This window comes from Lynx canadensis, chromosome A1 (assembly GCF_007474595.2).
Source record: "Lynx canadensis isolate LIC74 chromosome A1, mLynCan4.pri.v2, whole genome shotgun sequence".
NCBI classification, from domain to species: Eukaryota; Metazoa; Chordata; class Mammalia; order Carnivora; family Felidae; genus Lynx; species Lynx canadensis.
In genome coordinates this window covers 117850013-117858917 of record NC_044303.2, presented here as the reverse complement: position 1 = coordinate 117858917, position 8905 = coordinate 117850013, and positions in this window count along the sequence as shown.

Sequence of the window (8905 nt, the reverse complement as noted above, 5' to 3'; positions counted from 1 at the left end):
CCATGAAATCATTCACTCACTGTTCCTATTACAACACTAATAACTACCATGTTTATTGAGCAGTCAGGATGCTTCTCTTCACCATAACCTTATGGTTTTAGATACTATTTGTTATTCCTACTTTATTAATGAGGAAATTGAAAGTAGAGAGGTTCAGGAACTTACCAAAGGTCACATGATTTCTTAATAGAAACTGAGTGGGAATTATAATCACATGCCCTCTACCTCATACCATATGCATAAGTAACTCAAAATGGATCAAAGACCTAAATGTAACACTAAAACTATAAAACTCTTAAAAGAAAATGTAGGAGTAAATCTCCTAAACTTGGATTAGGCAATAGTTCCTTAGATGTGACACCAAAAAAAACACAAGAAAAAATAGATAAATTGGAATCAACACAACTAAAACCTTTTGTGCTTCAAGTACACTATCAACAAAGTGAAAAGACAATCTACAGAACAGGAGTAAATATTTGCAAGTCGTTGATCTAATATTCTGTATATATAAAGAACTTCTGTAACTCAATACAAAAAGCAAATAACCCAATTTTTAAAATTTTTTTAAATGTTTATTTATTTTTGAGACAGAGAAAGAGCATGAATGGGGGAGGGTCAGAGAGAGGGAGACACAGAATCTGAAGCAGGCTCCAGGCTCCGAGCTGTCAGCACAGAGCCCGACGCAGGACTCGAGCTTACAGACTGTGAGATCATGACCTGAGCTGAAGTCGGATGCTTAACCGACTGAGCCACCCAGGCGCCCCGCAAATAACCCAATTTTAAACGTTTTCAAGGTTACCCATGTTGTAGCATGGGCGAAGGATCTGAATAGACATCTCTCCAAACAAGATATACAAATGGTCAGGAAGCACATGAAAAGATACTCAACATCATTAGTCATCAAGGAAATGCAAATCAAGACCGCAATGAGAAACTACTTCACACTCACTATGATGGCTATAATAAAAAGACAGATAATAACAAGTATTAGTGAGGCTGTGGAGAAATAGGAACCCTCATACACTGCTGGAAATGCAAAATGGTGTAGCTACTCTGGAAAACAGTTTGACGGTTCCTCAAAAAGTTAAAAATTAAAAAAAAAAAGTTAAACATAGGGTTACAATAAAACCCAGCAATTCTACTCCTAGGTGTATACCCAAGAGAATTAAAAACATACATTCACACAAAAACGTGCACAAATATGCAACTACGTTTGTACCTATTTCTTTGGGTATAGTGTACATAAATGTTCACTATAGCAGCAATATTCACAATAGTCAAAAGGTAGAAACAACTCAAATGTCTGTCCTTGGATAAGTGGATAAACAAAATGTGGTATATCCATATGATGAAATATTATCCTGCCATAAAAAGGAATGAAGTACTGATCAATACTACAACATTGATGAACTTTAAAACCATTGTGCTGAGTGAAAGAAGTCAGACATAAAAGGCCACAAATTGTATAGTTCCAGTTATATGAAATGTCCAGAGATGGCAAATCCACAGGGACAGAAAGCAGATTTGTGGCTGCTGGGGGCTGAGGCAGGAGTGCATGGGAAGTGACTGTTAATGGATATGGGGTTAGTTTTGAGGGATGAAAATACTGCGGAATTAGATAAAGAAGACTGCACAATTCTGTGAATATACTAAAAACCACTGGACTGCACACTTTTAAAGGGTGAATTTTATGAAATGTGAATTATATCTCGATAAGAAAGTTTTAGGTACAAAACACTAAAGTTCTCAGCACTTAAGTGGGATGCTAAAATGTTGGCTCCAGTTCTTGGAAACCATCAAACTAATGTGCCCTATGATCTAATAAGCTCCTGTGTCCTCTTTATCATATACTTCTCCCCCGAGAAAAGCAACTTGCAAGGGTAGTCCTCTAATGCAAACCTACAGGATTCTAAAAGTCTTTACCGCCACTATCTTCCAGGCAGGATTGGCTTCAGGGGCCAGCCACCTGTGTACAAGCCAAGGGCCTTGTTTTCAGGAAGGCCTCAGGCTCACAAGGGTCCTGCTCTTGGTCTAATGCTCGCCTATGGCCATCTTGAAATTCTTAATTTTTTTAATAAGAAGCTATCCATTTTCATTTTGCATTTGGCTCCACAAATTATGCAGCTGGTCCTGCACCCAGAAGAGAAGAAAAACCAAGTGAGTAAATCAAGGCTTTGGAGGGGTTTCCCTGACTGCCACCAAAGGGAAACTTTTGAATTGCAAATAACCACTCCTAATTTTCCATATTGTCACAGACCAGAAACCTAACCAACCCCTGTGATAGATACCCAAACCAGAAACATATTCCTTAAAGATGCAAAGACAGAAGAAGAGTCTCTATAGTCACTCACTAATATCATTATTCATGTTTAGCCAAAGGAAATAAAACCAAAAGCAAAACATATGATAACCCTACCTCACTTTCTCACAGGTGAGACCATGAATCCTGTCAGAGACCTACCAGATGCAAAAAGTAAGGGAGCCTAAGAACCAGTTCGGGAAATTCTCACAAATCTGAGCAGGAGGTGAATTGTGACATCATGTCATGACCTCATGTCAGAAGTCACAGGATGGAGGGAATAGAAGAGAGAATTTCAAAGCAGTGTTAATAATTTGGACTCAATGCTTAGCGTCCAGAGACAGTGTTGTAATAAAATTTGGTTTTGGACTCCATAAAAATAACAGATTTTTGTATCTTTGGTTTCATGTCCTTTATCATTTTTCAAATGAGCTTTCCCCGGGGGTGCCTGGGTGGCTCAGTTGTTTGAGTGTCTGACTTTTGATTTTGGCTTAGTTCATGATTCCAGTGTTGTGGGATCGAGCCCCATGTTGGGCTCCACACTGAGCATACAACCTGCTTAAGATTCTCTCTCTCTCTCCCTCTGCCCCTCTCCCTGACTCGTGCGCTCTCTCGCTCTCTAAAATAAAATATAAATAAATAAATAAATAAATAAATAAATAAATAATTGAGCTTTTTTGCATGTGCCCAGCCCTATACTGTGCTAAGCACTTTACGTGCATTATCTCATTTAAATACCCAGGACTCCATAACTGAGGCAATCTTGTCTCCCCATTTTACAGATGAGGAAGTTGGGGCACTAATGGGTGAAGTGATTTCACCAATGTCAAACAGTGGTGACATTCAAGATTAGGACCAGTCCCTCACCAATCTGACACTCTGCTGTAGCCTATAAAAGAATTAGGTTTGTTGTAGCAGAAATACAAAGAGAACAAAATAGTTCTTGCCATAAGAATTAAAAGGGAAAACCCTAAGGAAATCAGGATTAGATTTTATGACATGATGATAGGTGAGAATGAGAATACAGAGGGAAAGAAAGAGACTCCCCTCCATCACTGTCCCCAAGCCTAGTAGATGATGGAGCCATCCTCAATTATCATCCCTATTTTAAAGCTAAGGAAACTGATAACAGAGAAGTTAAGTGACTTTTCACTGTCACACACATGGTATATTATGGAACCGAACTTTGAATCCAGGCGACCGGAGCCCTGAGCCCACATCATTAACCCCAACGCTACGCTTAGATCAAGTTAACACTTCACTCAAGGGAAATGGTCAGTTGGGTGTGTAAGGAGAAACAGCCAGATCACCTGTGAGACCAACTTCTTAGGTTGGGGCAGCTCATACAATACCTCAGGTCATCCCAGGGTTATATAAAAATAGACTCCTAAAAAGGCTTGAGGTGGCTGACAGCATAAAATGTTTTCTGTGCTTCTGATGCAAGGTAAAATTTGATTTACAATAATGGGCACAGAATGATCATGTTTATACTTGCAACCTGGCATTTTATTATTATTCCCCTGAATAACTGTGAAAAGGGTTTTGTAACCCCAAGGTAACATGGCTCTGTAAGAAGGAAAGGGGGTGAGATTTAGCAGCAGCTGCCATCATAAATCAGTGTGTGGCTGTTTCTCTCAGAGCTCCAGGCTCAACTCCTGGCTGTCATAAACTTATAAAGGGAAGCCCCATGAGAATTTATGTAACGATAGGAAGACTCATTTTCCTTCCTGCAAGAACCTTTCTGAAGCAAGGCAAGAATTAGGTTGATTAGATTCTGTGTGAAGAAAGAAAACCAAACCAATGGTTCAGAGGAAGGGAAAATGTGGGTCAACTTGAGCTACTTTCCTTGCCAAAAAAATTGACCTTGTAAATAGAGACGAACATGCTGAATTCCACCAAATAAATGAGTGACTGGATGACCGAATAAGCTAATGAATGAATGTGATCCAGGCTTCCCCCTGGGGTGGTTCTGTCAGTGTGAGAACGGTTCGATATTGGAGTCACCCAGAAATGCTGAATATATAACAAGGCCAATCAACACAGTCAGCTTCTGAATATTCATGCACAGACGATGCTTCCAGTCAATATGTTTGATTTTTGTGTTCACTGATAGATTTTCAAACTCGCTGTGTAAATCAAAATTCTAAAGAAGAAGGAGAAGGCCAAGAGGAAGGGGAAGGGGAAGAGATTGGGGAAGAGGGAGAAGAAGGGGATGGAGGAGGAGGAGGAGGAGGAGGAGAGAAAACAGAAAGATAGAAGAGAAACTTGTGTTGAGACTATATATCACTCTGAGTAGGACTGCCAGGTAAAAATACACTAAAAAAATTGTCATCATTTGTCTAAAATTCAAATTTATCTGGGCACCTTGTATTTTTATTTTTTAAATCTTTACAACCTGTTTCTGGGCTAAGAACCCTATGGAGAAGAGAAGGTTGAGGACAGTATCTGGGGACATGCCCACACCTGGGAGTCAGAAGGAGGGAAAACCAAGGATGGAATCAAAGAAGCAGACAGAAGAGTCAGTCTGCAGAAATATGGGGAGAGAACCAGCCATGCACAGAGCTTCTACTGAGTACACAAGCATGGGGGAGAGTTGCGGACCAGGAGGACACACAGTAAGAAAGGCCTGATGGCTGTAGAATTTGGCTCTGACAAAGTTGTTAGTGCTTCTAAGGAATTCTAAGTCAGTGGTTCTCAGTGAGATGGGTGTGGAGATGGGGTGTATGTCACAGTGACTTATATATCAGAATTAAAATCTACGTGCTAGAAGTAGCCCACTCTCCCTCTGAGGTTGGGGGAGAGAGACAAAACACATGTGTAACATGGGATGCCTGGATGGCTCAGTCAGTTGATTGTCCAACTTCGATTCAGGTCATGATCTCACAGCTCGTGGGTTTGAGCCCCGCCTGAGGCTCTGTGCTGACAGCTCAGAGCCTGGAGCCTGCTTCGGATTCTGTGTCTCCTTCTTTCTCTGCCCCTCCCCGACTCGCATTCTGTCTCTGCCTCTCTCAAAAATAAATACACATTAAAAAAAATATGTGTAACCCTTATCAACTCAGAATTTATGTGCTCCCATTGTGGTTACTAAAGCTAATAAATTTTAAGTCTTTTCTTGCATTTTTCTTGAAAATCATGAAGGAGACTGATGGTTCACAACAATTCATTCACAAGTCCTCAAATTCAAGTTGCTACCTTCCTTCACAGTACCCCCTCCATCATTTCCTCAGCCTTCATCAACCCCCCTCTCCTATTTTCCTTTTATTATGTAGATCAATTAAGCCTCTCTTTCCAGAAACAAGTTCCAATCAACTTCCCCAACTCTGTCCCAAATAAAAGGTGAAGACTTTTTGAAGGGATGGTAGAGGGAATGGAGCTGGCAGTTATAAAACTCTCTTCAGCCGGGTGGGAAGGGGATACGTTTGAATTTTCTTGCCCTGTCTCTGGAATTCAGAAAAGTGATTCTGACACCTGGCCCTTTTTGAGAGCTACCACTCTTAACCAAGACAACCAAAACACAAAGCCTTTTCATTTTTGAAAAGTTCTATTTCTTGGCAAACTTTCCCCCACAAAGTACATCTTTCTTTCTGCACTGGGCCCAGAAAGAGGTGCCATTGTGTAGGAGTGGACATCTATCATCTGTCCCAACAAAGACCACAAAGTGCCATGTCAGGGGCAGGAGACTCAGAACATCTACCTGAGTCTCCCCATCAAGATTCCTGGCCAGACTGACTCTAATTTCAACAAGGTCTTGCTAAAAGAAAGAGGCTGCCCTTGGGTGGTCCTGTCACCCTCCCAACAGGAATGATCCCAAGGAGGATGAAGCTTGTGAGCTTCACCAAGTGGCCTTGTGATGGTGACTGTGGCAGCTGCTGGGCAGATTCACAAGGAGCCCTGAGGGTGGGAAGCCGGCCAAGCAGCACGTTCATAGCACAGAGTACGATCCTAAGCCTGCATCCAGCTGAGCGGGGAGTCCCCCCAAGGGTCAGAGTCCCACCTTGCTGGTCTGACTCAAGTCTCCTCAGGACACCAAGTGTTTTGAAAAAATCCCGACTCCACCCCTCCCACTTCGTCCCCCAACCCCTCCCCATAGCCAAGGGCCCAAGTGTGAATGACCTCAAAGTTGGTGGTGAGCAAGGCTTTCAAACACCAGCCCTGATGCTGCCCTCTTTAAAAAAAAAATATTTCGGACGTAAGGGAGGCCATCCTTAGCTTTCGCAAACCTATTTGAGAGTACCTGCATGACTTCAAACCAATTTTCAAAACTCAGAGTGATGAGGGCTCTCCAGACAAACTCCATTCACCTCTTGACATATGACTGCTAAAGAACAACTGATCCCCGCAGCCAGAAAGGAAGAGAGAAAATCACTAAGTGGGGATCTCATTCCCAGAGATAATCACCTTGTTTGCTGGCTTTGGATTCTTATAGGGTTGTCTCAGCTTTGTGCCCCCAGTGTGAATAAAAGAAACAACAACCATAAAAACCATCTGTGAAATCTAAATTCAAATTTTCTTGTGACCTGTGAGACCACTTTTTGCATCCATGGTACAGCCAAGGCAACACATACACACAGAGCATAGATATCACAGTGTCCCTTCAAGAATATAAATGTTAATACAGGTAAAATCATGAATTCCATAATTCTTTCAGTGGGCCTTGGGTGACATCGGGTTTCTCCTGAAAGGAAGCGATTGTCTTCGTGGATAAGCTCCTTACATTGTGTTCCATGAAGCATGGGTCTAGAGCTATGGATATTCGTGAACTCTAGCCACCCACCTCTCTGCCTCTGTACCTTTTTCTCTGCCTTTGGCCACCAGATGGCATTCTGGAAACATTCTTTGCACCAGAGTTTTCTGCACCAAAGCTCCCCTGCATTGCTCCCAACTGCCCTCCCCCTCTCCCTCCTCTGTTTTCTTCCAGTCCATTTTCCAGAGTGCAGCCCAAGGGGCTTTTTGGAGGTCCAATTTGCATGATCTTGGGCAAGTTAGCGAGCCCTCTGTGCTCAGCTTCTTTCTTTGGTATGAGGGTGGCACAGAAGGATGTAGGTAAAGACCTCAGGACAAGGCCTGGCCTATAGCTACTGTCCTCATCATCCTTCTCAGAGCCATCTGAGCCATCTCCATTCAAAAGCTCCCCTGTGGCCTTCAGGACAAGGTCCAAATTCTTAGCATGGGACCTCAGGCCCTCCAGGATCTGGTGGCCCCTTCTAACGTCCCCAGACCACCTTCTTCCTCCTCTTTCTTCACACAGGCCCTCTTGAGGTACTATAAGGAGCCAGATCCCTCACCTCTGGCCTTTGTCCACGCAGCTCCCCCTGCATGTTCAGTCTCTCCCTTGTTCACCCACCTTCCTCTGACTAACTCCTCCATGTCTTCAGGTTTCGGCCCAGTGCCCTCCATGAGGGAGCCTCCCCTGACCCCCAGGCCCGAATGCAGAGCCACTGGACCCACTTCTTTCCTTTTCCCCATGTCCTCCTTCAACTACAAGCCCCTTGTGGGTCACTTTGTCTTGCTAGCTGCCTTGCACATGATAGGACACATGACAGCCAAGAAGCGAGGTTGCCATGCAAGTTATCACCCAGGGGCAGTGAGCACAGGGCATGTCTCTGAACATGGGGCCTGTGCTGGCTCACTCTGATGCACAGGCAGCATGGCCTAAGCCTGAGCTGAGGAAGCCCTGGAAAGTGAGCTTTCCTGGCCAATGAGGAGGGAAGGGACAAATGCAAGGCCATCTTCACCATTTGCATCGGAGGCATAAAACCTGGGAAATAATACAAGCTACAGTAACAGTCCCAATGAGTGCCTTCCCTGTCCCCTTATAGGTATCATCTTGTTGCATCCTTACCACAACCTCAATAGGTGGGTGAAAGCTACATTCTACAGAGAAGGAAACAGAGGCCCAGAGAGGTTAAGGGACTTTTACAATGTCTCCAAGCTTGTGAGTGTTCTGTCTCTAGGGCCATACTGTAGGAGATGGCCCCATGGATTAAGGCCCTTGCTGTGTGTGGTTCAACAAGTGACATGGACGGGAAACCTCCAGGAGTGGAACATGGACCGGGTGTGGGGAAGAAAAGATGAAGGGAAGGGAGGGGCACAGATGGCTCTAAGGCCACGGGGCTCCCTCAGCTGCCCCTGTCCTACAGGCCCACAGGCCCATGTCCCAATGGGTACCTCCAGCTTCAAGGACTCAGTAGCAAACACCCCCCTCAAGGAAGCTGGCCTTAAATTCCCATCATTTCAAATCCTTTACAAACCTCTAGACTCAGCCCAAGGCAGGGTGTAAGACCAGGACGGTGCTGGGGCAGCAAGTGATCCTGGGGGCCTCACTGTTGTGAGGAGGTGAGTGGGGGGAGGGCACACCTGAACACATCCACATCCTTAGGAGTGTCGGGGGTGGAGAGGAGTACTGTTCGTGGGACTCTGTCATAAACAGGAGTGGGGAGACAAGAATCAGGGGAAGGGAGGGATAAGGAGAGGAAGGCGTGGGAGAGGGAAAAGTATAAAAATCTCCGAGGCAGGGGAGCAGGAGGCTGGGGATTCCCCTAGACAGGGACTCAGGCAGGACCAGATGTAGAAAACAATGGGCCTGAAGGCTGGGGAGCAGGAAGG